This window comes from Caloenas nicobarica, chromosome 15 (assembly GCF_036013445.1).
Source record: "Caloenas nicobarica isolate bCalNic1 chromosome 15, bCalNic1.hap1, whole genome shotgun sequence".
Lineage (NCBI taxonomy): Eukaryota > Metazoa > Chordata > Aves > Columbiformes > Columbidae > Caloenas > Caloenas nicobarica.
Window position 1 is genome coordinate 1,673,498 of NC_088259.1, and position 27,050 is coordinate 1,700,547.

General features: G+C 55.7%; 1 protein-coding gene across 3 annotated transcripts in view; it reads left to right on the forward strand.

Annotated features, from left to right (window-relative positions):
- Positions 1-395: 395 nt before the first annotated feature.
- EPB41L1 (erythrocyte membrane protein band 4.1 like 1) overlaps positions 396-27,050 on the forward strand; it is a 72,577-nt gene continuing 45,922 nt past the window's right edge. For all 3 annotated transcript variants that reach the window (XM_065645940.1, XM_065645941.1, XM_065645942.1), the window contains exons 1-2: positions 396-463; positions 9,682-9,731. The gene's annotated coding sequence lies outside the window, so the exon portion shown is untranslated. The remainder of the gene's footprint in view (positions 464-9,681; positions 9,732-27,050) is intronic.

Below are 27,050 nucleotides of genomic sequence, written 5' to 3' on the forward strand. Positions count from 1 at the left end.
CGGGTGCAGCCGTGCGAGCCGAGAGGGGCAGCGCAGGGATGGAGGTCCCGCGGGGGCGCATCGCATGGGACCTCCGTGAAAACAGCCGCGGCGGCCCCCCGGTTCCCTCGGCGACGAGCCAAGCCGAGCGCAGCCGAGCCGAGCCGAGCCGAGCCCAGGCCAGGCCACGCCAGGCAAGCCGAGCCCAGCCCAACGCACCCGCCGCCCCCCCGCTCCGTCCCCGGCGCAGCCCACAGCGCAGCCCGTGGGCGGCTCCCACGCAGCGCGGGGCGGGGCGGGGCGGCCGCTCCCCCTCCGCAGCGTCGCGCCCCGCCCCGCGCTCCCGCCGCACGGCGGCCGGCAGGCAGCGCGCAGGCAGCGGGCGGGCAGCTCGCGGGCGGCGGCCAGGGCGGGCAGCGGCCGCTGCGGCGTGGGGCCGCGCCCGGGAGGCGGCGGCGGCGGCGGCGGAGCGGAGCGGGCTGAGGTGAGCGCCCGGGTGAGGGGGAAATGGGGGAGCGCGGGGTCGGGCAGCGCCCGCAGCCCTGGGTGCGCTGCCTGCAAGGGAGCGGCAGGCAGCGCCGCAGGGAGGAGCAGCCCCGCCGCCGGGAAGGCTTTTCCAAGCCGGGCTCCCAGTTCTCAGCAGCGGTGGGAGGGAGGAAGGGAAGACAGAGCAGCGCAGCGCATCCCACATCGTGTCGTGTGGGCGCCGTGCGGGGCGGGATGCAGAGGTCGGGGCGCAGCTCCCCACGGGGGTCCATCCGGGCACGGGGGGCTACACCGCGATTCCCACCCACGAAGGAGCAAAGCGGAGTGCGGGGAGGCAGCAGCGGCAGTCGGATCCTTGCAACGGGATGGGCCAGCCCCGGGGATCCGTAGCCGCGAGCTGTGGGCTGGCGTAATAGCGTTTAAGTGCCGAGCTGTGATTTCAGGGAGACGATTTACATTCGAGGGAGAATGTGAAGAGAGCCAGGAACAACTTGGAATGGGTCCTCGCATATTTCTGTGGTTATTTTTGGAGTATCGTCATATGGCAGGAGGTGGGCTCTGGAGGTATCCTTGAGCTCAGCATTTTCTCCATAGGCTGGTTACCCAGGAGATTGTACTAGAGGACCTGTATGGCCCTTTTCTCTATCAGTGGTTTTTGTGTAAAATGCTGTTTCTCTTGCTATTTCCACGGTGCTATTGTTTCCCTTTGACATGTCCAGCCTTCAGCGTGTTATGGTGGCGACCCTTCTGTGGACAAACAATGGTCTGGGTATGCGTGGTTGAGTATTCACAATGTGTTGCAGGAGCAGGCGATGGAAAAGCTGCGTTTGATTCAGCTGTAGATGGTGTGAGGTGACTCCTGATCAGCCCTCTCTCCACTGCCGTGGATGAGGTGTGGCTTCTCCAGCATCCCTAGGGAGACCAGCCCGTGCATCAGGCTCCTTCCTGCACTTCATTGTCACTTTTCCTCCAGCTTTCTCATGCTAGGCTTGTCCAAAGTGATTGTTTGCTTCCAAACAACTCGGCATGTCGGAAGCACATCGTTACCAAGATCTGCTTCTTGGGGCTACCTCGCAGATCTCTGCATCCTTTGCAGCCCACTGGAGGACTTCATATGTGCCTTTGACCATGGCTGCGCAGGCTGGAGAGCTGTTCTGGTGGCCTTCAGTTGTATGCCCTTGTTGCCATCAAGCAAGTTTGGAGCTGAGGGAAGGCTGGGTTTGAGAGATGGTCCTTGTAAGAAGAGAATTACTCTTTAATTATATTTTTTAGAGTCTGATTTGGTAGGTGTGGAGCCTGTCTGTGGAGGCCTCCCCAGGGTGCTCAGAGCTGAGATCTCTCGGTGAGGACTCCAGCCTCTGCTGTGTGCAGAGATGCAGGGCATGTTCTGGAAACTGTGGCAGACCCTGGCCGTTGTAGCGTATGGCAGGTCCCTCCTTACACAGGGATAACCTCCATGATTGGGGTCAAAGGACCATGATGTACCCATCCCCTGGGGGGTGCGAACCGCCTCCCCACCTGCAGTGGAGTATTCACATCTCCTCTCCTCCTTGTGCCGTCCTCGTGCTGCGTTGATTGCTTTAGCTGCAACTTCAGATGGTGATGCGGTCATTAAACCAGACATCACCATAAATAGCAGAGCCCTGGCCTGGGATGCAGGTGTCTGGGAGGATGTGATGCAGCTCTGGGTGAGCTGCACAGCCTGTGCGTTTGTGCGGAGGGTAGGCTGGCTTCTGGCTGCAGGTGATGTGTTCCGCTGCTGCTGTTTTAGTTGCGTATTGATGTTGTACCTAGAACTGTCCAGAATTTTTATTTTTACCAATTTTCGAGAAATCAGCGTTTTCCAAAACTCTCAGGGGAGATGTTTTGTTCCGGAGGAAGCTTCTAAAAAGGTTTTTGAAGTCCAGTGTTGTAGTTAGGGTGAAAAAGCATGAGCGTAGAAGAGAGCCTGTGTTCCTCGTGCATAGAAGGTGAAGGTTTTGGTACCTTTCCTGTCCAGTGCAGGCATGGAGCTTGCTGGGCCCCCTTTTGTGGGATGCTGCCATGGTTGCCACCACCACAACAACCTTCCAGGGTAAATGTCTTCTGGCATGTGGTTTATGGGTGGCCAGGAGTGACGGCTGGGTCAGCTGAAGAATTCGCTGCAGTGTAGAATAGGGAAAAATCTTAAAAATCAGTTTTCTTCCCTCAGGCGGTTGAGCTCCCTGTTAAGCTCTGGTTGATGACCTTGGTCCTGGTGAGGAGCTGGATCTCTCATAGGTTTACAGAATAACCTTTCACACTTTCTGCTGGCAGCACTGAGTGCTTGTCCCATGTGTAACTCCAGTGGTACTCTGTGTTCCTCCTTGCCCTAGCACTGCCGATGACTTCTGCGTTACTAGAGGAGGTTTTCAGAGAGAGACCAGTCAGATGCCTGATTAATTTTGTCCCCAAAAAATCTTTCCCATAGCTAATTAGGATTTCTAAATTAGGAAGTCACAGAGAATGACCTGTCGGTTAAAGGGCAAGGGGTGGACTTGGCTGTTCCTGGGCTTGCTCTGAGTTTCCTGCCCAGTCTCACAGACATCACTTGAATGTCCTTTGCCTTAATTTTATTTGGCTACAGACTTGGGATATTTCCCTGTCGCTTTGGGAACAGGACTATGGCCTGAGTGACAGCTGGGATACCAACGGGGAAGCAAGCGTGTGCGAGGGGATGGGCTGAGTACGGGTGTAAGCTTTGCAGCAGATCAGTGTGGGCGTCTGTAAGGCCTGTGTTTAGCTATTTAGTAGACTTTCATGTGGTGCCTGTCACTTGGAGGTCTGAGCCGAGTCTGAAGCTCTGTTTTAAGCATAGCTGCAAAAGAAAAAACAGCGGAGATTTCTGAGTCCCCAGTTGCTGGAAGCTCCTGTGCAGAAAGTCTCGTGCAGCTACAACACATGACTCTCATATACGGCATCTGAAAATGTGCTTGCGCTGAGGCTGTGACAGTGATGGCTGTGTGGCTTATTGTTCTCATTAGAGCAGCTGGGTGGCTCTGAGTCAGCAGGTTTGCATTTGTCACATCTGGAGCGATTGCACTGGGGAGACCTGTGAGGTTCTGTGGTGCTGAGTGGAGGGGCTGGCCATGTCTGTCTCCTTCTGCTTGGGGGCATTGGAGTTTGAGCCTGGACTCATGCTTCCTGTTGGCTCATGCTGTCACTAGAGCCTGGAAGGAGTTGTGTGTATCTGTGGGAGCTGGAGGACAGTGTCCCTTGGGAGCTTCTTTCCAGCACCTGCCCTGTTCCATTTGGGTCTCTAAAGTTGAGCGTCACTGCTGCCAGCTGAGTGGACCAGTCTTTCTCATGCACATCACCCTCTCTGGATTGCAGGAGCTGGGAAGCATGGTGGGAGGAGACCATCTTTGATGGGATGTGTTGCAGTATTTCCTTGTGGCTGCAGATCCATCTTTCCTCTCCTCCCAGCCCTTGGGTGGAAACTTGTGGGTTGTCCAGGACCTAAGTGTACCTTAAAGGGAAGAGGAGGAGATCTGGGCAACCACTTCTTCCACTGTGGAAGCAGTGGCTACTTCCTGCGGCAGCTTTCCTGTCTGCACAGCGTGCCCTAGGTGCAGAGGGCGATGTTGGGCTCAGGCCTCATGGATGTCCTTTGTCTTGGAAGATAGTTGCTCCCTCTGCCTTGCCTTGCTCCAGGGAGGTAAACTGTTCGGGGCTGCATGGAGGCATGTGTCCCAAGAGCTGTTGGGCTGAGCTTTTGTACAACTGGGGCAGGAGACAAGGTTTGTTCTCCTTGTGCTAGACAGGGAGGTGTGGGACTGTGCGGAAAGGGGCAGTCATCCCAGAGCCCTAGGTGGGTGATTTGGTACAAATACTTCATGTCTGCCTGTCCCAGTACACAGCTGAGAGTGCTCTGAATTGAGGCTGGGAGTCATTCAGTGCCCTGCCTATAGTGTGTGCGTGCCCATGTGCATGCTCATGCACACTCCCAGGTTTGCTGTTGGGGAGGGTGGGAGTAGCAGACAGCCTTAAAATCTGGATGAGAATGCTCTGGAGGAGGAATTCCTTTCCATGTTCTGCTGATGGTCTGTCTTTTGCCCTCCAGAGGGCAATACTAGCCCTGGGGGCTTAGCGGTGCTCAGGGCTGGGTCTGCCCTGTGCAGGAGCTGCTGTGAGCAGCCACGTCTGGGTAAGCGGCATTCCCGGGTCTGGTGTTATCACAGCGCAGAGAGGAGGCTGGGGTGACCCTATTGTGCTCAAAACACGAGACAAATGAGGCTGAAGCTGCAGATCTGCAGTTGCCAGCAGGTCAGCAGTTTTACTTGGGCACTTGGCCTCTTTGTGGAGATGAAATGTGGTAACAGTCTAGTATCTGCTCCATCTCCCTTTCAGAAACCCACCAGCTGTAAATGGACCCTGTGGCCATGTCATTGGGCTTTGCAGACTCTGACCCCTTCTTGGCCCTAAAGACTGATGCCTCTTTCCAAGGTATTGGCGATGAGGTGGAAACCAGGAACAGGCGCTGTGCTAGTGTAAAATGCATCCTGCGTTTGAGGTGCTACTGAATGAGGATTCACACACAGCGTGGTCCTGCTGCCAGGTTCCACCCACCAGCTCCTTTCTCCATCTACTCCTACTAACCCGCTGCCGGGGGCCCCGCTCGCTGCCTGGCAGCAGAGCTGAGATGTGTGCTGGTATCCTTCCCCGAGAATCAGATGGAGAGGAAAACACAGGGTGGAGTCATCTCTTGCACAAAGGAAATGTTGAGGTATCGTTTCTGCCTTCGGTGGATTTTTTAGGTGGCTGGGGAGAGATTAAACAGGATCTTAACACATTCACAGCCCCCTTCCCACCTCATTTTCCTGTGAATCTGTTGCTGTCATGGTATCTTTCAGGAGATATTTTTAGCTTCGCCTTGTCTTCACCCCTCCCCGCCCCCATATCAGGCTTTTGAAGGGAAACATGTTTCTATGGGAGAACAGGATGAGCCATTTCATGAGACATTTTATTATGGGCAGAAGGGACGGGCAATCTGCTTGTGCGTTTTGAATGACACGCTCCCCTTTGCAGTCAGCTCCGTCGTACTTGCCGGGGCGAGGGCCCGCGGAAAGCCGGCCTGGCCGGGGGCAGGCGGCTGCGTGCCCTGGCGGCTGCGGGGCGGCAGGCGCGATGGACCAGCCCTGCCCACCCTCCTCTTGCCCATCCGCACAGGACTAGCACGCAGGTGGCCACGTGTGATGGGCTGCGGCGCTGGGGGGGTCCTGCAGGTTTTTCTCCTTAATGATTCTGTTGGGGAAGCAGTGGCTCTATGTATGAGAGAAGCAATTAAATGTTCTAATTAGGTGCGCTATTGATCTGACAGTGTTTCTGCTGGCAGGAGCTCCTGCTGAGCATGGGATGGTGTGACACCTGACAAAGCTTTCAGTCTCTGCTTTGCTGGTGATGAGGGGGATGTGGCAAAGGTTTCAATGTGGAAGAGCGGTGCTGTGTTAAGGGGTAAGGGGTGGTCATACAGCTGAGTCTGCTGCTCGCTATGGGAAGGTGCAATTTTTGACAAGGATACAAACCCAAAATTGATGGTGAGCTTCCAGCCTGAATTCTCGGTAGTGTTGCCTTTCAGGAGATGTACTACGATTTCTGGTGGATGACGGTCCTGCAGAGTGAACTGGCCAGAACAAGGGAAACTTACTTTGAGGTCTGATCTAGCACTGTGTATACACATGCCTACATGAGACAGAGGCCATTACCTCTGCATATTCACTGGGGCTCTTCTCCAGGGAGCCAAATATGCCTTCTGTTAGTATGGTGTGAGTAAATCCCTGTTGGTCACCTTGGTCTTGTGTGTGATACATCTATAAGAAATCCAGCTGGCTTCAGGGTGGCTGTCGGAAGTACTACAGGATTATAGAGAAAATGCAGCAGTCCGTGCTGTGTTTTGGTGGCAACTTACACCACTGCTGTAAGCCCACCTGGCCACTTCTGTGCTGCTGCAAGAGCTTCAGAGCTCAGCGCCGGGCCGGCGCGGTGCTGCTGCCTGCGGCAGCCCGGCGTGTGTAGGCAGCGCAACCTGGAAGGCCCATGGTGTTGTGGTCCGTGGTCATCTCCTGCTGAGTGCTGGTCGGGCTGTTCCTTCTTGGCTCGCCAGAGCTGATGTGACCCCGGCTCGGGGTGGAGCCGTGCACAGCTGGACCTCTCCTGGTTGTGCTTCGTGCTCGGTTAAGCTACCCCGGGGCTGCTGTGCACTGCTGCCCTGCCCTGTTTATGTTCCTCTTCTGGTGGGCAAGGGAAGGGGGCAGTATGAATCGTTGACCCTTTCCTTGTCCCTTGTTGGACCCATCAGCATTTTTTGCAACATGCTGGCCTAGATTTGAGTGAGGTGGGTTCAGCATATGCCTCCCTCCTAACCTCAGCCAGCGGTTGAGCCCGCCAGTGGTTCTGGCTGGGGTCTGCCCCGTGCGCGGACCATGGCCTTCGTGTGGCTGCCGTTGGTGTCCCGGTGTCTGCTTCCACAGCCTGCACTCGTGCTTGCCCCGTCAGAGTCAGGCTGGATGATCGTGCTGATGATGTTGTGACAATGTGGGTCACTGTGCGATGTTTTCAAGCCCGGGGCACTGTCTGTGGCTGAGATGGTGTATGCACCGGCACAGTGCTGGGGAGACCTGCACGGCAGGAGATTGCGATGCAATCTCACATGGATTTTTGCTAGCAGGAGTGTTATGGGGAGCTGCTTGTTTGCAGGCAGAAGTGAGCAGGGTTGGAGGAGGGTCTTGTTCCTGCTGCCTGTATTCTTAGAACACTTCATTAATATGATACTAATTGATGCAGTAGCTCAGATCCCAAAATGTCTGTAGCTCAGAGCCTGCTGTGGTGCAGCCAACCCCAGTGAATGCTGCTCCACACAGAAGCAAGATGGGAAGGAGGGGTGGTCGATGTCTGACGAAGAGTGCAGGGGCTTTGTTTGGCAGTGGTAACACAGGCAACTTGGGGAGCATTGAGTGCCACTGCTCTGCCTTTGGGGACTGCATCCTCCATCCTCCCTTGTAGGAGAAGCCCTGACGAGCCCTGGGTGCTGGGACTGTTGGCATGATACCCTTTCATCTGGGTCTGTTGAAAGCTGTTTGCTCTCGTGCCTGACTCTGCATCTGCCTGCCCATCTCTGCTGTGCATCTCTTGACTCGCCCTTGAGCTGGTGTGGGAGAAAGCCGAGCGTATGAACCTGGGAGCAGCACAGGGCCCCCACAAAAATGGCTGGGCTTGGCAGAATAGGAACAGGGCCACAGAGGATGCTTTGAAGAGGGGAGAGAGCCCCACAGATCCCTGTGGCTTTGTGTGAACATCTATGGGTGGGAGCAGGACCTGCTGGTATTGGAGTCTGTTCCATGGATCAGCTTGGCCTGTTGGAGCACTCGTGTGTCCTGCTGCTGGGATGCTGGGAGAGGGCAGAGCTCTTCTCCTGATGTGGCTCTTTCTCTCCTTTGGGTCATTGGACTCTGGGCAGTGGCATCAGCATGAAAGGAGTAGTCAGGTGAAAGAGAGGTTTGTCATGGGCTCTGGAATCACGGAGTGTGGACATGTAGGTAACGGCACGGGGACAGTAGCCTCCACCCATCAGCGGCATCCTTCGGTCTGTGGGCAGTGTGGGCTCTGTGTGTAACTGCGAGTGGGTCAGGAAAATGCCATTTCCAGTTCTGGGGTTGCAGTGGGCCATGCACCAGGGCGCTGGCATGGAGGTGTGTGTGGGTGGGGGCACCTGGGGCTGCGAGTGCAGCCAGAGCTGGTCCTGGCTGGCTGGGCACAGGTACACCCCATGTGGGACACCCCATGTTGCACCCCAGCCCTGCTCCCCTGGCAGTGAGACAGCTGAGCAAGTAACACCAGTCTACGTGGTGGCTACAAAGGAATCTGTCCCCGGTGGGCAGCAGTGTACGAGAGCGTGCCCAGCGCCAGTGCACAATGGCATCCTGTTGTGCTTCTCCCAGCAGAGAGCTGGGACAGGACCACGCATGCAGTGGTGGCTGGAACTCTGTCCGTATCTCTCACGCAAATCATTTGGGGGTGCAATTTCTCCCTGCTCTAAGGTGATTTTTTTTTTTTTTTTTCCCTCAGAAGTACTGAAGCTCTTGGCCTTATTGCATCAGGTTTTCTGCCTGGGGGACAGCAGCGGGTCCTGTCCTTGTTTGGGAGGGAATGACCAGAGCCCCACACAGTAGCTGCCCAGCCGCAGAGCAGTTGCTGTGTGTCACTGTGCTGCTTGGGGACTGTGTCCAAATGGGAGTGGAGCAGCTTTTGTGTCCTGAGTTCTTTGGAAAGCTCTGTCAAGCTAAATGCCCCTGATGTTTGTTTGCCGGGAGTGAAAGGTTTATGCTGAATCCACAGGAGAGGTGGGTGCTTTGCATAGGCAGGTCATCCTGCCTGCTTTGCTTCTGTGCTCATGGGAGGATAGTCCTTGCCTGTTGAAGGTGTGTTTGAAAATTAACCTGTGGAAAAGCAGAGGATATCCTTGCTGTGCTGTGGGACTGTGCTTCCTCCTGCACGGAACTGGAGTGCCTGCTAGGCAGGTTTTCCTACCCCATTAGATGCAGTTGTCATCTAAAAAGTGGTCCTGAAAATGCTTTTGCAGGATCTGGGCTGTTAAAACTGCTGATTTTATTCCTGGTGTGCCAGAGCTGCTGGTCACTCCATGGATGGGTGAGCGGGGCTGGCTGCCATGGGTCCTGCATCGCTGACCTGCGTCATTAACCGGGTAAGAGTCCTGCTGACTAAATGTTGCCCTTGGCTTTACCGCAGGGATCGCCCTGGTGAGCCGGAGGGATGGGTGACAATGGGGTGGCACAGATGGCCTCGAAAGGAGAGCTTGTGTAGCACCCAATGGTGCGAGCCAGGAGGGTATCTGTTTCACTTCTCAGAGGTGTATTGGTTCTGTGGCACTGCCTGTAGTAGATATTTGCTTTTATTCTTCAAAGGAGCAGAGCCGGCCCCCAATGCACACAGTGGGCACACTGACTATGTGAGAAGGTGCTTTTTTCATATCAGTCTTTTTAAAGTAAAGTGGCATCTAGCGTAATCTGGAGCTTGCATTCTCCAGCAAGCAGATTTACATGGAATCTAAACACAGTACTTGAGCTGTGTGGGCACCATCTTGTGATGAAGTGTGAAGGGTTTTTTTTGGTTGGTTGGTTGGGCTTTTGTTTTGTTTGGTTTTCTTTTTCTTTTTAATTGAATCTCATTTCTTCTTTGCAGGTTCTGAATTGTGCCTGAGCAGAGTGCTGACAGCAGCCCCCGAAAGCAGTGTGAGTTTATCCTAAAAGTTTTTATTCTCCTTTCCAGATCTCACATAAGACTGAGTGGGTTTTATAGTGTGGAAGGAGCCAGTTGTGCGGGGAGGCTCGTCTGCCAGAACCCCCCCAGCAAGACTGGAAATCTGGCCTGCTACCACCAAAGCAGAAAACCGCTGGGCTTGGGCTTGTTCTTCTTTTCTTTATATGTTGGGATATTTTCTTGATTTAGTTAGGAGTTGGGCAACAGCTCCGTTGCCAACAGAAGGGCTCCTACTGGCTGCCTGAGTCTTTGCCTGCTGACAGAGCAGCTTGGGATGTCACATTTAAGGCTGCGTTTCCGTGCCCTCTTTTGTGCAGAGGACCCGAGGAAGGTGGTGTGTTGGCAAACCAGCTGTTGCATTTTGTTGGGTGTAGACCTGAGCTCAGGGTGTAGGTCACCAGGCTCATGGGGGCTGGGCACAGCCCCACAGCTGGGAGCAGAGGATGGGAGAGGACAGTGATGGGTCTGAGCTGCAGAATTACATTTGCTGGGATGCCTGAAAGAGTCGAGGGCTTGTGTCCAGGCCTTCTAGGAGACCCCCGGGGTCCCTCTGGCTGGGTGGGCTGCTCCGCTCCAGGGCCCTGGTGCGCAGCAGGTTTGCACAGTACCATCCGTGTGAAACCAGTCGTGAGCTGCTTCTGCACGTCCTGCAGACAGTGTGTGGCTGGGGATGGCTGGCAGGACAAGGTCCCTGACCAGCGCAGCAGCGCTACCCTCACTCTGTGTCCAGGGTGGGAGGAAGGTGTCGTCGTGTGAAAACTGGAGACAAGGAGCTCCATGTCAGCACTTCACAGTGCTGGCTCTTTCCCAGGTGGCGGTAGCACATGGCAGCGTGCATCGTGGAGCTCGCTGCATCCGCAGAACCCTGCCGCCCGCCGAGGCTCCATCCCACATGAGGCAAAGGGCGCAGATGTAGGCAGCACCCTGGACGCAGGCAGGGGATCCGTGTCTTTGCAGAGGGCTGTGGTGGGCTGTGGCCATGTGCTCCTTGGGGCTAGAGCTGTCTCTGGCTCTGAATAGGGCAGCTCATTAATTTTTATGAGCAGTTTCTCACCAGTGGTGCTACAAGATTGTCCCTCCAGGAGGGCTCTCTGTGGATCTGCCAAGATGCCATCTCCGCCCATGTTCAGGGATGTAGGGAAAGTGAGGAGAACGACGGGGTTTCTTGTCCCGTCTCTGTATGCTCATGAGTTCGGGTGCCGGAAGACCAGTTTTGGAATTGGTGGGGTAGAGGTGCAGACTCGGGTTCAGTGGTGGATTGCATGTTACTCTGCATCACTGCGTGCCTCAGGTTCCTTGCAGCACGGGGTGAGGTGCCTGTGTGCTTCTGCTCTGGGGTTCTGTGTGAGGAAGGCTCCGTGGGAGGGTGTGCACTGGCCACTGCAGATGTGGGAGCATTCTGCTCCTGGGCAATGCCTGGCGGGAAGCTCTGCCCCTGCACAGGGCGCTGAGTCCCTGTTGGGGTTCCCTGTGCTGCGGTGGCACAGGGAGCAGGACACACACCGCCCGGCCAACTCTTCACTCTTGCTTCTGGCCTCGGTGTCCCGGGTGCAGCTGGGCATCGGTGACCCAGGTCTGGGTGTCTTTGGTTTCATGATTCTTCTTTTGGTTGTGACTTGTGCGCCAGCACAAGTTGGACGAGCACTTGCACAGCAGAACTGCATATGGCTTTGCACTCTGGGCAGACTCACTCAATGTGCTGGTCGCCTGCGGGTCCAAGCTCCCTGGCAAGTCTGGGCAAATGAAGTCTTGCTGGCACAGTCTGGGCCTTGTGCTAAGGGAGGTGTCCGCCTGCTTCTAGAAGGGTTGGTGACAGTCCCATCACAGGACAATCATCGTGCTGGTGACGAGCTTCACATTTGTCTGTATTCCTACAGCTCCCTCACCACTCGTATAATATCCTACCTCCTGGATGTCATGAGTGGCTTGTTGCTGGGATGTCGTAGGCGAGGGTGAAGGGAATGGACTTGTCTCCTTGGGAGCTTGCTTGAAGGAGGTGGTTATCCATCATTTGGACTAGATGATTAGTGTAGGTCCCTTCCAGCTGAACTACCATCCTTCTCAGAAGTCGTGCACAAGACATGACCGTTGCCTTCGGGACAATGGCACTTTGTAGCCACTGCATTAGATTCCAAACAGAGCTCTTCTGGGGATGCAGATCTGAGGACGATGACTATAGGCAGCGAGCTTGGGCCTTCCTTTGGAAGGAAAGAGAAGGTGAGAGAAGGCAAGGCTGAGCACGTGCCTGAGCTGGGCTCCCTCGCGTAGCTCCCCTTGCTCTAGATGCTTTTCACCTACTCAAGCCCCTCTCCTCTTCCAACACACTGCTTACAGGCTGGCCTTGTGGTTTCCAGGATGTCTGGTCCTGTGTTCTTCTTGCACATACAGCAGCTGATCTCCTCTGCCTGCTACCTCCCAGCGCAAGGAGGCTGAACCCGTGGTCTCTACCTTCCTCTGCTTGCTTTTGTCCGTGAACTGTGATTGCTGCAGAGGCAGCAGGTGACCTGGAGTGGGGGTGGGAGTTGCTCTCCACCATCACCAGCGGAGGAAGAGTGTTCCCTGGTGGTGGGTGGTCCACATGGTTTGCAACACCCCTGCCTGCTTCTGAGGTGCCTTGCTGGTGCTCTGCAGTGGTTAGCCACAGGGCCTATCTGCAGCAGGGCAGACTGGGTTCAAAGAGCACTGGTTGTTACCATAAGAGCCTTTGGTTCAGTCTCCCTCTGCTGCACCAGAACAGCCCCAGGCTCCACTCCAGCGCCATCCCTACATGAGGGTTGCGTAGGAGGGGAGGGATGGCTGCAGTGCTGGTGGTCCCAGTGTCTCCCTGGGGAGCCTTGTCCCTTCCTGGGCTGACTGCTCCATTTCTCCGTGACACCTCTTGGACAGCCCCTTCCCCATCCAAAAAAGTGCACAGGGGCCAGCAGGGCACAGCCAGCTCTGCAGCAGGGCAGCCCCATCCCCTGGGCAGAACCCCCTGAGCTGTTCGGATGTGGCACTGAGATGGTTTAGCCCCGTAACTGCTTGCAGGCAGTTTGTAATGGCTGTAAAGCACGGATGAGCACTGAGGGGCTGCTGAAGTCTCCCCTCTTATTATACACATTGGCCCAGGCCGGTGCACGGGTCACCCTTTGCCTGAGAAATGCTGTCAGTCTGTTCTACAGAGTATTTAGGAAGGTGAAGCTGTTCCTTCGTCCTTGCCCTTCACCCTGTGCAGCGGTGGGTCCCTGGCTGGGCAGGCAGTGCTGGCAGCCCCCGGCACAGCCGGCGGGAGCTGGCAGTGCTGCTGCGGGGTGGCCGTTCGCTCGGCGGCAGCGCTGCCTGCGGCGGGGGCAGCGTTGCATGCCCCCCCTGCCCTGGCTCGGGTCTGCTGGTGCACCTTCCTCTTGATTTGGCGCCCATCCTTGCTGCGAGACGTGCCTTGGTCAATGAAGCTTGCTCTGTGCCGTCGCAGCTGCTTTGGCCTGGGCTGAGCAAGCACGTTTGCGGTATGTGGCAATGTGTGCCCTGAAGGCTGGTGAGAGCTGCCAGCTCCTTCAAACTTGGTTGGGAAAGCCTGGCTTCTGGCTGAACACTCTGCTTCCTTTGGCTGATACTTTTAACCTCTTCTGCACTGGGTTGTTTAGGAGCCCCCCGTGCTGTGTTCCAGCTGGGTTGCCTGTCCATCTCTGCGCTCTCTGCCTGACTGTTGAAGGCTTCTCTGCCCGAGGGCCATGCTGGGGCTGTGATCTCGCTCCACCTTTGACATGCGTCCCTGTTTGCTCAGGCAGCAGGACATGGGGCTTTCCTTGGAAGACGCAACTTTGCTGTTTTGATGACAGTGTGGTCACCCAAGTCCTTGGCAGGCCTTGGCGTGATGGAGAGCTCTGTTCCCATGTGATGTAGCACCCTCACCCCTGCTTTTGGCCAACGGTATGAAGGGCTGGAATGGGCTCCTGCCTTGCTAAGCTGGTGAACCCACTGGAGCTGGGTAGAAAGCAAGAGCTGTTTGTTCGCAGATCCCTGCAGCAGAGTACTTGCCAGCCGGGACTGATGTTTCAGCAGCTTTTGTGGCACAGCAGGGCCCGAGGGATGCGAAGCTATAGGCAGTGTCTGAGCAGACGCGCTGTGGGGTGGGGATCTGCAGGACTTGCTCCCAAGGGTGGATGCGGAGGCTGGATCACGTGCAGGAGAGCACCAGGCCTTGGCACGGGTATGCTCTGGGGCATCATCTTCCAACAGGTGGGTGCTGGTGCAGCTCTCGGGGCTGCTTCCAGCACAGTTTCTCCACAGCCCTTGCTGCTTCCTCCTTTATTCTGGGGCAGAGGTTTTTGATTTTTCCATTCTTGGCTTTCCTCCCTGCTAATTAAATAGTTAAATTAAATCGTGTTTCTTAGAATCATAGAATGTCCTGAGTCGGAAGGGACACACAAGGATCATGGAGTCCAACTCCTGTCCCTGACAGGACACCCCACAGGTCACCCCGTGTGTCTGAGGACGTTGTCCAGTCTCTCCTTGAACACTGTCAGGTTGGGGCCGTGACACCTCCCTGGGGAGCCTGTTCCAGTGTCCAGCACCTCTGGGGGAAGAACCTTTTCCTCATGTCCAACCTAAACCTCCCCTGGCACATGTTCCTGCCATTCCCTGGGTTCTGTCACTGGTCGCCAAAGAGGAGAGCTCAGCTCCTGCCCTTCCTCCTCCTCTTGTGAGGAAGCTGTAACTGCCATGAGCTCTCCCCTCAGTCTCCTCCAGGCTGAACAAACCAAGTGACTTCAGCCGCTCCTCACACGGCTTCCCCTCCAAACCCTTCACCAACTTCGTAGCCTCTTCTGGACACTCTCCAGCAGCTTTATCTCCTTTTCTCCTGTGTCCCCAGCCCTGCACACAGTGAATGCTCCAGGTGAGGCCGCCCCAGCGCAGAGCAGAGCGGGACAATCCCCTCCCTGCCCGGCTGGCCCTGCTGTGCTGGGTGCACCAGGACACGGGGCCCTCTTGGCTCCAGGGACACTGCTGGCTCATGTTCAACTTGCCATCGACCAGAACCCCCCGGTCCCTCTCTGTGGAGCTGCTCTCCAGCATCTGGTCCCCCAGTCTGTCTGTACAGCCAGGGTCGCTGTGTCCCAGGTGCAAAATCCGGCACTTGCCCTTGCTGAACTTCACGTGGTTGGTGATTGCCCAGTTCTCCAGTTTGTGCAGATCCCTACAGGGCCTCTCTCCCTCCAGAGTGTCAGCAGCTCCCCCCAATTTTGTGTCATTGGCAAGCTTACTAATCAATCCCTCAAGTCCTCAGTCATTTACAAAGACATTGAGGAGTGCTGGCCCTAAGATGGATCCCTGTGGAACCCTCTGGTGACTTGTCTCCAGCCCGACATGACCCCATTTACTAGAACCCTTTGAGCCTGGCCCGTCACCCAGTTGCTCACCCACCGCACTGTGTTTGTCCAGCTGTATGCTGGACATTTTATTCAGGAGGATACTGGACTGTTTGGGCCACTTCTCATCCTCAGCAGCTACAAAGGCAGGAGCTGAGAGCTACTGGGTGAGAGGCCCACAAGTTCTGTGGGGCATGATCTGCTCTCCTCATTGCAGCTTGCTGGGCTCAGCCGCATCCAGGGTGCAGGTCCGGGGTGCCAGGACTCGCCCGCCTCTGTGGTGCCTTGCCAAGAGATGCTCCTTCTCTGGGGGCTGGGTGCTTCTCATGCCTCTGCGTACGGCATCTTGGCTTGCTGCGAGGGTCCTCGGTACGGCTGGTATTCTCTCTACGGGGACACTGCTCAGGGCCCTCTAGAAAGGGGCCAGTTCTTCATGCTGCCCTGAGACTCAGGGCTTGGCTTGTGTCCTTCCTCACCTGCCAAGAAGGCAGGATGCACGGTAGGGTGATGGGGAAGCTGATGGGGCACTGGAGGGAGCTTTGTGCTGCTGGACGTGTTGGATGAAGGGTGAGGTTGGGTCTCCTTATCACTGGTGTCACCTGGAAGACGCTCGTCCTGCTCCCATGTGCACATAAGGGTTCAGGCCATTCGAGGTAGCCGGCATTGAGATGGCATCCATCACTCTGCATGTGACTGCTTCACAGGTCCCACTTTCCTCCAGCTGAAAGCCCAGTTGCACCCGGTAAACCCCATGGTGGTGGTGGTTGGTGGGGTGAGTGGGAGTGCTGCTGCTCCTTGTGACCCTGGCATGATGCTTCTTGTTCCTCATCACAAGTTTATGTTTTAATGGTGAATTTTGGATGGAAAGGGTAGGAGAGTGAGGGGAGGGGAGGGCTGCCATAATCCTGCTACAGACTCAGCATGGCTTTTGCTGCACAAGACAGCTCGGCTGCAACAAGGCGCTGGTACTCAGGTTGCTGGGGAGACGGAGACGTTCAGATGTGGCAGATGCTGCCGCCATGCCGGGCAGATTGCTGTTCTGGCCCTTCGCTGCCACCAGGGACAACCTCAGTGGCTGTCCCTGATGGTCTTGCAGGGAACGCAGTGCTGAGCGGTGTGTGTGCTGCCTCATCCCGAGGTGTTGATGATGGAGCCCCCACACCAGCGGCTGCTGGTGGCTGTGGCCTCACCAGTGCCCCGGATGGACACCCCGAAGTTGGGGCAGGCTGGGGAGAGCTGAATGTGGGTGCTTCTGGCATAGATCGGGGGCCCATGCTCCAGAGCCACAAAGTGAGTCCCTTGTGCCGGCCACAGCTGGATGATGCTGGTGGCGGGTGAGAGTCTGTCTGGGGTTGCAGGTGGCCTTGGCACTGCTTGGCTCATCCACCTGGTGATTGAGATGGGCAACCTCATCTCTTGGAAAGCCTAGACTTCTCTTCTAGAGCGCACCTGTCATGGGCCACCTTCATGTCCCTGAGTGACCAGGGACCAATGAGCAGTGGCACATGGTGCTATGCCAGCCTGGGGGTAGGTGCAGCATGCTGGTGCTGTGCCAGGGCTGCAGCCCTGCCTGCATCCCCTTGTGGCTGTCACCCATCCAACACCTCCTCCAGACAAGACGCCAGTGCCTTCTGCCTGCATGCCCAGCCCTGGGCATCCTGCAGCAGTTGCCAGCGCTGTTCCCCACTCACACCTTCTTCCCAGCTGCGTGATGGATGTCCTGCTAATGTCAGGAGGCTGCGGTGGGAAGTAAAAAACCCGTCGGGGACAGCTGCCAGTTATGAGAGGCATCTCTGCCTTGTTCCCCTCATGCTGCGGTGGGGATCACTGGAGCCTCATGCATGTGGCAGCCATGGTGTCACTGCTCTGTGCCCAGCAGCCCTGCTGCCAGGCTGGGCTGTGGGGACAGAGGGGTCAGGCTGGGATGGACCGGGCTGAATCTGGATCTGTCTGGGAGCCGTCACTGGATTTGTGTCCCCGGTCCTGGCTGAGGCTGCCCTGGTTTAGCTGGGAGGGCAGGAGCTGTGCCTGCCTGTGCCCAGCTCTGCTTGGCACAAGTTGTGTGCTGGGGAGCGCTGCCACCTCTGCCAGCCACTTGTGTCCGGGACCTCCTGGAGACAAATTTATCCTTTGGGTCGTGCCATGGTGGGGCCAGCTCAGCTGTGGCAACGGGGTGCCTGCTCCTTGCGTTTAGGCTGGCTGCAGCACCCACCTGTGCCAGGAGCAGGGTTTTTTGCCCCCGGAGTCTAGACTGGGACCTTCCTCTCCACGCATGAGAGCAGGAGGCACTCGTGGTTACCACCGGCTCTGTCCACCTTGGGCTCTGCCCTTGCATGTGGTGGGGAGGAGAGGCTTCATTCGGGTTTGCTTTTTTTTCCCCTTCATTTATTTTTTTTTAAACTTCTCCAGCCTTTCCTTCTGTTGTCATTTAATTGTCCAAGTTCCTTGAATAACCGTCACTTGCCTGGAGGTAGAATTTGAGACACATCAAAGCTAGATGAGCTTCTGCAGGTGCTAAGTGTACATCCTCTGGGAGCTGGTGAGAAATTAAACAGCAGAGAAAAACAACTGCTCAGGATTGTCCAAGAGGTGAAAGGGAAGGGCTGGTGGAGAGCGAGGGAAAACCACCAATTTTTGCTTACCAGAAAATGTCTGCCTCGTGCCTGGAGGCCGGCTGGTGTCTTGGGTCGCCTCCTGGGGTGAGACCTGGAGGATGCTGGATGGGGGAGCACTGGGCTGGAGCAGTTCTGCAGTGGGAGCTGGGAGTCTCCATGCATGTCTCCCAGTTTTGACCTTGGCACAGATTTGTCCAGCTGTTCATCAGGTTTATATCTGTGCATCATCTAAATGACTCTGATTCCTGCCACCCCTCTGACAGAGTTGGCATCTGGTCATGTGGAAGTGGAGGAGCACTGCCCGGGCTGAAAAGAGTTAAAATAAAGTGGCAAACTTGGTGTCATACCTGGGCTGGATTCCTCTGCGGTGTCTGCGAGTGCAGCGTGGGCAGATGAGAGCTGGGGCTGTGGGGGCAGACCTGCACCCACCCAGCTGCCTGTGGCCGGCAGAGACCTGCCTGCACCTGAGGGGTAAATGGACCTTCATCTTTCAGGTGAAGAAGGCAAAAAAAGAAAAAAAGGATTTTAATCTTTGTATTTGGGAATTAATCCCAAGCGGTGGCGTTGTTTGTACTTGTGGGACCAGATCAAGCCGGTGCTTGGAGAGGTGTCAGCAGATTAATCTCTAGCAGGAGCTGGCCGTGTGCATGGGGGAGCACGGTGTGGGCCTTAGCAGAGCAGCTGCGGCCTTTGACTAGTCCTCTGTGCCTTATTAAACCTGCATTCAAAGAAGAAAGGATAACTGTTTTATTTTTTTATTTGTTTTAAAAAAACCCAGAGCATTTGACACCGTCTCCCACAGCATCCTCACGGCAAAACTGAGGAAGTGTGGACTGGATGATCGGGTAGTGAGGTGGACTGCAAACTGGCTGAAGGAGAGAAGCCAGAGAGTCGTGGTCAATGGGGCGGAGTCTGGTTGGAGGCCTGTATCTAGTGGAGTGCCTCAGGGGTCAGTTCTGGGACCAATACTGTTCAATATATTCATCAATGACTTGGATGAGGGAATTGAGTGTACTATCAGCAAGTTTGCTGATGGCACCAAACTGGGAGGAGTGGCTGACACACCAGAGGGCTGTGCTGCCATCCAGAGACCTGGACAGGCTGGAGAGTTGGGTGGGGAAAAATTTAATGAAATATAACAAGGGCAAGTGTAGAGTCTTGCATCTGGGCAGGAACAACCCCAGGTTCCAGTACAGGTTGGGGAATGACCTATTAGAGAGCAGTGTAGGGGAAAGGGACCTGGGGGTCCTGGGGGACAGCATGATGACCATGAGCCAGCACTGGGCCCTTGTGGCCAGGAAGGCCAATGGGACCTGGGGGGGATTAGAAGGGGGTGGTTAGTAGGGCGAGAGAGGTTCTCCTTCCCCTCTACTCTGCCCTGGTGAGACCTCATCTGGAATATTGTGTCCAGTTCTGGGCCCCTCAGTTCCAGCAGGACAGGGAACTGCTGGAGAGAGTCCAGCGCAGCCACGAAGATGCTGAAGGGAGTGGAGCATCTCCCGTGTGAGGAAAGGCTGAGGGAGCTGGGGCTCTTTAGCTTGGAGAAGAGGAGACTGAGGGGTGACCTCATCAATGTTTATAAATATATAAAGGGTGGGTGTCACAAGGATGGAGCCAGGCTCTTCTCGGTGACAACCAACAGTAAGACAAGGCGTAATGGGTTCAAGCTGGAACACAAGAGGTTCCACTTAAATTTGAGAAGAAACTTCTTCTCAGCGAGGGTGACAGAACACTGGACCAGGCTGCCCAGGGAGGTTGTGGATTCTCCTTCTCTGGAGACATTCAAAACCCGCCTGGACGCCTTCCTGTGTAACCTCACCTAGGTGTTCCTGCTCCGGGAGGGGGATTGGACTGGATGAGCTTTCGAGGTCCCTTCCAATCCCTGACATTCTGTGATTCTGTGAATGGTGAATGGAGCCAAATCCAGTTGGTGGCCAGTCACGAGTGGTGTCCCCAGGGCTCAGTATTGGGGCCAGTTCTGTTTAATCTCTTTATCAATGATCTGGATGAGGGATCGAGTGCACCCTCAGTCAGTTTGCAGATGACACCCAGTGGGTGGGAGTGTTGATGTGCTGGAGGGTGGGAAGGCTCCGCAGAGGGACCTGAACCGGCTGGACCGTTGGGCTGAGGCCAATTGTCCGAGGTTCAACAAGGGCAAGTGCCGGGTCCTGCACTTGGGTCACAACAACCCCGTGAACGCTCCAGGCTGGGGAAGAGCGGCTGGAAAGTGCCTGGGGGAAAAGGACCTGGGGGTGTTGGTGACAGCGGCTGAACATGAGCCAGCGTGTGCCCAGGTGGCCAAAAAGGCCACCAGCACCATGTGCATCAAGAACAGTGTGGCCAGCAGGACGAGAGAAGTGATTGTGCCACCGTACTCGGTGCTGGGGAGGCCAAACCTTGAATCCTGGGGGCAGTTTTGGGCCCCTCACCATAAGACGGACATTGAGATGCTGGAGAGAGTGCGGAGGAGGGAACGGAGCTGGTGAGGGGCTGGAGCACAAGTGTGATGGGAGCGGCTGAGGGAGCTGGGGGTTCAGCTGGAGAACAGGAGCTGAGGGGAGACCTTCTGATCTCTGACCTGCCTGAAAGGAGCTTGGAGCAGGGAGGCTGTTGGTCTCTTCTCCCAAGTAGCAAGTGATAGGACAAGAGGAGATGGCCTCAGGTTGTGCCACGGGAGGTTTAGATTGGATATTAGGAAAAAATTCTTCACAGAAAGGATTGTCAGGCATTGGAACAGGCTGCCCAGGGCAGTGGAGGAGTCACCATCCCTGGGGGGGTTTAAAAGGCGTTTAGACGAGGCTCTTAGGGACACGGTTTAGTGCTAGAGTCAGGTTATGGTTGGACTCGTTGATCCTGAGGGTCTCTTCCAACTGAAATGATGATTCTGTGTTTCTATTCTATGATTCTAAACATAGTAGTAGGTATTTTGTTGCATAAAGCATCTCCTTTCTATATCTTAGAAAAACCCCAACTCACCTAATATGTTCTGCTCCGCTTCACTCAGAAACCTTTGGTTTTGATGATGCCCATACGTGAGCTGGGTGTGGGATGCCAGGCCACACCAGTGGGTGGCATCTCTCCTGCCATCCAGCATGGGCCTGAGTGGGGGTGCAAGGGAAGGCGGGGACCTTTGGGACAGCAGCCTCTGGAGACCCAACTGCAGGTACCTTGGGCTACTTTAATGCATGGGACCTACTGTGCCAAGCTGCAAGGTGGCTGTTACTGCAGGGTTGAAAGCTCGTGGAAGCCTCTCAGCTTTTTTTAATGAGACTTTGGAGCAATGTGCTTGCAGTTGCATTGATTTCTTGAAGCACTGATGATTAATTGGATTTTCAGGTGCCAAGTGAAAGGGGAAGTTTGGTTTGCTCTGTAGCTCTGACCCATGAGAGGTCAGACCTCTGCTAGAGACACTAGTGCTGGGAATAGTTTAAGGAAGCCCCATGAGGTCTGTTTTCCAGTCTTGATTTTCTATGGTTAATACAGCAATTTCCTGTTCCTCTTTCCAGCTAGCTAATCTGTCTTCACTCAGAAGTGAGATGGAGTGCAGTATAAATTGCAGGCTGTGTCCAAAAAGACATTTGCAAGAACAATTCTCTTCCTTAAGCTCCAGCTCCTGCCTCTTTCACTTATTGATCTGCTGCTCTTCTTCCTAGAAGCCTGTAGCATTTCGTTCCCTGCAAAGGAATTTTGGGATGTTTGGAGGGATCTTCCCAAATAGGTTGGCCTCTATCAGCTGGGAAGCAACAATGATGCTGAGGCTTGTCATTTGCCCTTTACAGCTTGGGGACTTGCTAGGAGGGAGCCAAGCTGTGAAGGATGATGCTCACTAGAGCAGGGGGCAGGGGCTCAGATGCATCGGTGTCCCTGGGAAAGCAGGTTGTGTGGTGCTGTGGGAGATGCTCATTCCCAGTCAGCCAGACTGGCTGCTTGAGACGGGCTCAGACAGCCTGAAGTGGTTTCCATTTGTCCTTTTCCTTTCCCAGTCTAGCATTTATCAGCCTCTGGAGACAGCAGCTGGACTTGGGATGGGAGGTCTGTCTCATCTGGAGGTGTTGCTCCCTTTCCTGTAGGCACTGGGTTGGAGCAAGGCTGGGGGCTGAGATGTGGGGTCCGATGGGGTGTGAGGACAGATTGCAGCAGAGCACATCCCCGGCATAGCCAGGCCCTGGTGCTTCAGCAGGAAAGGGGAGGCTGGCGAATACCAGGTGGAGGTTTCTGGTCTCGCCTCTGCTGCCGGAGCCATTGCAGCAGAGCTGGTGCTGCTGGCAGGGACGTGCAGGCGAGGTGGCTCCTGCGGGATGCTGGTTGCTAAGAAACCAGCAGAGGTGGAGCTTTCTGGGTACCATCCCCAGTGCCGCTGCCTGTCTGCTCTGGCGTTGCCTGCATCCTCGCCAGGCAGCATGGTGGGAGGTTGGGCCGGCCGCAGGGCAGGAGGGCATCTCGGGGTTTCTCTGGGCATCGCTGAACCCTGATTTGGAGTTTCTCTGCCCAGGGTCACTGGCACTATCCTGGGGAAGGAAGTTGTCTTGAAACGCTGTTGACCCTTTTTTTTGGGGCTTCCACCTCAGTGCTGCTTCCTCTGCCCGGGTCTGCCATTTTGCACCGAAGCAGGGTAAAAAGTATGGAGCCCCAAAACTCCTGCACCCTGTGGCTCATGTACAGGGCAACTGCAACCCTGCCTGGGTAAGCTGTGGCCTTGGGTCCCTTTTCTTTACGACCTTCCCAAGGCTGGGTGTTTGTAAGGCACTTGGAACGTGTTTGGACCAAATGACGTTGTGCAGTGTGGGCAGGAGCTGTATCAATGACTGTTCAGGGGCTGGAGGATGCGGAGGTTGCTCTGGGTGGGGTCTTAAACCCTTCAGTGCATCCACAGGCCTGGTTTGCCATGTGCCATCGGATTGGAGAATGTTGCATACTGAATGTTAAGCAACCTGCTTTCTCCCTGTCCTCTCCTGTAATATTCCTGCCCATAGCCAGTGCTTCTTGCTGGACCTTTGCCGGAAGAGCTAAATGCCCGGGTGCACTGTCATATCATAAATCTCCTGTCTCCCTGCTCCTAGTGTGCTCTGAACTCTGCTGACAGCACAAGCATGCCTTTTAAAAGGTATGCATTTGCCTGGAAGAGGCACATTCCTAGCTTTACAGAGCTGCCTGTTGTGACAGAGAGGGCAAGCTGGGCAGCCTTTGGTTTTGCAAGAAGCCTTAATGAACTTCCAGACACCCCTGGGCTCTTTCCTAGAGCAGCAGGCAGGATGCAGCAGCCAGTGGAGGGGGACGCCGGGTGGGGTTGCTGTTGGCTATGCAGTTTTTGGCACTGGAGCTGCCTGTTTTGCAGCTGGATCCTGGCGTGAGGATCTGTCCTCGCTGCGCCTGTTGCTCCGAGTGGCTGAGCTGCCGTGGGAGCCTGTGCTCTGGGCTGGGTGTGGGCTGAGCTTCGGTGTCCCCCGTAAGCCTGCAGCTGGTGTGACTGTGCTGTCACAAAGGTGCTGCATAGCAGTGTGGTCATCCCCCATCAGGGAGGGGACCGGCAAGCTGTTCCTTGCTGAGACGTGCCCTGTCCCTGAGAGCCAGTGCCGGTGCTGGCGCGGTGCAGCCTCCCGCCAGGCTCTGTGCCGGAGGAGGCTGCGAGGCGGCCGTGGCGGCCTGCCAGCGCCTGCCTGCGGAGCTGCATTGCAGATGCTTTGGGGTGGGTGGCCAGCGGGCAGCAGGGATGGCTCTCGGTGAGCAGCGGCGGAGCAGGGGACGGTTTTCAGCCGGCTAATGACAGGTCAGGGCTCCTGCTTGTGCTACCGAGAGGCTGTGATTAGGGGGAGGGAGCTGAAGTGTGAGGGAGCTGGGCTGAAACCAGAGAGCTCTGGATTAGCATCGGCCCTTTGGCACCTCCAAAGGCTACGGCACTGTGGAGCTACTGCCCTGGCTGGGCTGGGCAGGTTCAGGCAGGGCTCTGGTGTGGCCAAGGGCATTGATTGGACTTGACTTTTGGAGGGGAAAATGCATGAGACTGGAGGGACCCACCGGTGCCGAGGAAAGCAAAGAAATCCCCAGAGTACTAGGCAGGTGGGTCGCGGTCTGCCAAGAAGATGATGCTGCAGTGTCTGAGCTCACGGTGGCACATGCTGTGCTGTGGCTGCTGCTGCCTGTCCCATCTCACGTGCTGGCATGGGCCTCTGGGAGCAGGGAGAGCAGACCGGGGATGAGGGGTGGCTGGGGGTCGCAGTCTGCACCAGCGCTTTTATCTCGCTGGTGGATGATGGTGTCTGGGCTGCACTTTCATCTGGAGAAGCGCAGGATTTTTTTGCCAGGGCTGACCCACCAGTTGAGAGATCTTCATTTGCATGTTAATGACATTGTGTGCATGGTGTTTCTTGGCTTCCTGAGCTGACTGCTGCGAGGGGTCACAGCAATTTATTCCTGAACTTATTTATTCAGCTGGGAGGTGTCATTTGAAAGGGTAGGAGTGAAATCTTACTTAAAATGGCCTGAAATTTCCCAAGTCTTGCAAAATGATTGTGTGCCGCTGTGCATGGTGGGAGCAGGGCAGCAGGGAGGAGGATGTGCTGCTTTTGCATCCTGGCAGGCTTGGAGGAGAAGGTGCCTCTGCCCCCTTCCCCCCTCTCCAGGAACCCAGCAGAGGCCACGCTCCTCTTCCCTGTTTTTTTTCTGGTGCCAAAAGAGCTGCGGCCAAAGCATGGAGTGAGCAAGTGGGAAGCAGAGTTTGGCTTCTCAGGACGGACCCTGCCCCGGCTGCTCTCGATGCTGGCAGCTCAGCCAGGGAGGCCGTGAGTTGCCATCGCTGCCTAACTCAGGGCTGCCTTGGGGGACAGCCGTGCTCTCTCCCTCTGAGCTTTTTGGCTTGTTAACTTGGCGCCTTTTTTTTCCCCCCTAACTTTCTCATGATTCATTTTTGACCCGTGACATGGCCCCTTTGGAGCTGCAGGGGAGCTGAGCTCGGCTTCCGGAGTGTAGTTTGGTGAAATAAGCTCAGGCTGCTTTATTAACCCTGGAGCAGGGGGCTGCCACCATGCGCAGCAGGTCGCTGCCTGTGTCCCAAAGGCAATGCCAGTGGAGGACTGTGGTGGGGGAGACACTTTTCTGCCTGTCAGCTGTGTTTGCAAAAGCCCAACATCCTGCTCTGGGGTCAAATGTCTCTGCGCTGCGTGGCTCGCACATGATGAGCGAGCAGATGTCTGGGCTCTTGGCAACTGCTGACATAATATAAATACATAATTGCCCAAACACAGATTCAACACATGTCAATTAAGTGTGAGCTTGCTGCAGAACAGCAGCTTTGCCAGTCCCATTCCGAGAGGTGGGAGAGCCCCATGCCATGGGATCCTTCCGCATGGTGGATCCCAAAGCTTCTGGAGGTGTTACACAGGATCGTTGCCCTCACATGAGTGTATTGCCACAGCATCATCCCATCCTTGCTGCCTTTGCTCTCATATTTTTCCTCCCTTGACCCAATGAATCGCTTGGCAGCTCCAGCGAGGCCGTTGTGCACCCCGTTGGTGAAGAACTTCTCGTCACGGTGCTCGGTGGCTGCCTCAGCCCTGGGTTTGACTTCTTCTCCCCAGCATTTTTCCTCAGCATCGCTTAGGAACTCCAGGTAAGGTCAGCAGTTACAGAGCACACCAACTCACCAGCCCAAGCTTGCCTGTCTTGCTTGGGGCTGGAAGGCAACCACCTTTCCTGACAAGAGTGTCTGTAGTAGCCATCAAAGCCCTACATTGATTTAAGGCCTGCTGATAAGACAAGCTTGGAGCTGTCTTCAGGAAGGGGCTGGTCCAGACAGCCGTGATGAGACCTTCCTGCCCTCCATCACCAGACAGGCTCTTACCTGGAGGGACAGGAGATGATGTGTCCCTGCACTTTCGCTGGGAGCAGCCTCCTGTTGTTAGTTGATGGTAATCTCCTCCGCTAGCAGGTTCAACCTTACTGTTCTTCCCTACCTGAAGGCAGGAGCTGTGGTAGGGCCGGGTCCTCCTGATGCTGTGCTGTTGTGTGGTGGAGCAGTGTTGGTCTGGCTAGGAGGACAGGGCAGCCGAGCTCAGCTGGGCCAGTGTGAGATCTGCTCACAGGCTGGTGAGAAAGGCATCTGAGGTGAACAGGGAATCCTCGCACGATCCCTGGAGACATTCCAGGCCAGGCTGGATGGGGCTCTGAGCAACCTGATCTGGGTGAAGATGTCCCTGTCCCTGGCAGGGGGGTTGGACTAGATGAGCTTTGAAGGTCCGTTCCAACCCGAACTATTCTGTGATTCTGTGACTCTATCCTTCGTGTTCCTAGTGTGACCTGCTTGAGCTCACACTATCCTGCTGGGCAGGACAGTGTCATGCTGTGATGGTCTGACATCTCCTTTCCAAAAGCTTCTGGCAAGTGGGTGAGAGGGAACAGGCTTGGAGGTGATGGAGAAAAAAATGAGTTCTGGGCAATGTGGCTGAGACTACATGTGTGTTCAGTGACATGGATAGATGTGGGGTGCAAGGCTCAGGGTGGATGGAGGGGCGATACCTGCAAGCACCTCGTGGTTGCAGGGAGGACTGGATGAGGTGCTTGGGTGCATGGTGGCAGGGGGTGGGTGAGCGATAAAGCTTCTCCCAGCACCCCAGGGGCCTGCTGCTTCTGCAGTAGTTTTGTCCTGCTGCACAGGGTGCCCATGGGATGCGGTGCCCTTGCTCTGGTGCTCCAGACCTGCCTGTTATGTGCACCTGTAAGTGTTTGCTGGGCAGAGGAGCCAGGTCATTGGGAACTGGAGGATGCCTTTGGTGTGAGGTGAGGAGGGAACTGCTTTAGTGTAAATGGAGAACATCAGAAGAGAGTGTATTTTTCTGGAAAAAGACTTGGATGGTAAAACATCCATCTGTGTGACTGAGCCAAGTACCAGAGAGGAAATAGTGGGACATGAGGAGAGAACATAGAGAGGGGGCTTGAGACAAGTTTGAGGGCATGAGGGGTCTTAGAAAGCTGTGGTTACACACCAGATGGCAAATCTCAATGCAGCAATCGCAAAACCTTGCTGTCTCAGCTAACAGGGATCTGCAGGAGCCAGGCAAGAGATGAGATGAACCCCAAGGTCCATCCAGGTCTAGGCAGCAAGGGCACATGTACTAGGCCCTCACAGCACAGCCAAGACCCTGATGGCAGGAGGAGGAACCGAATGCTTTTGGTTTGGACCCAGCAGTGCTCAGTGCCCAGCTGCCCACGCCTCTACCAGCTGTTTTCTGCTCTTTCTGGGTAGAGCAGAGAGGTACTTCTGGGGCTGGTTCTGCAGGTACCTCCCTGGGCAGCTGCCTTTGCCTTGGCTCAGTGGACCTGCTGCTCTCTGAGG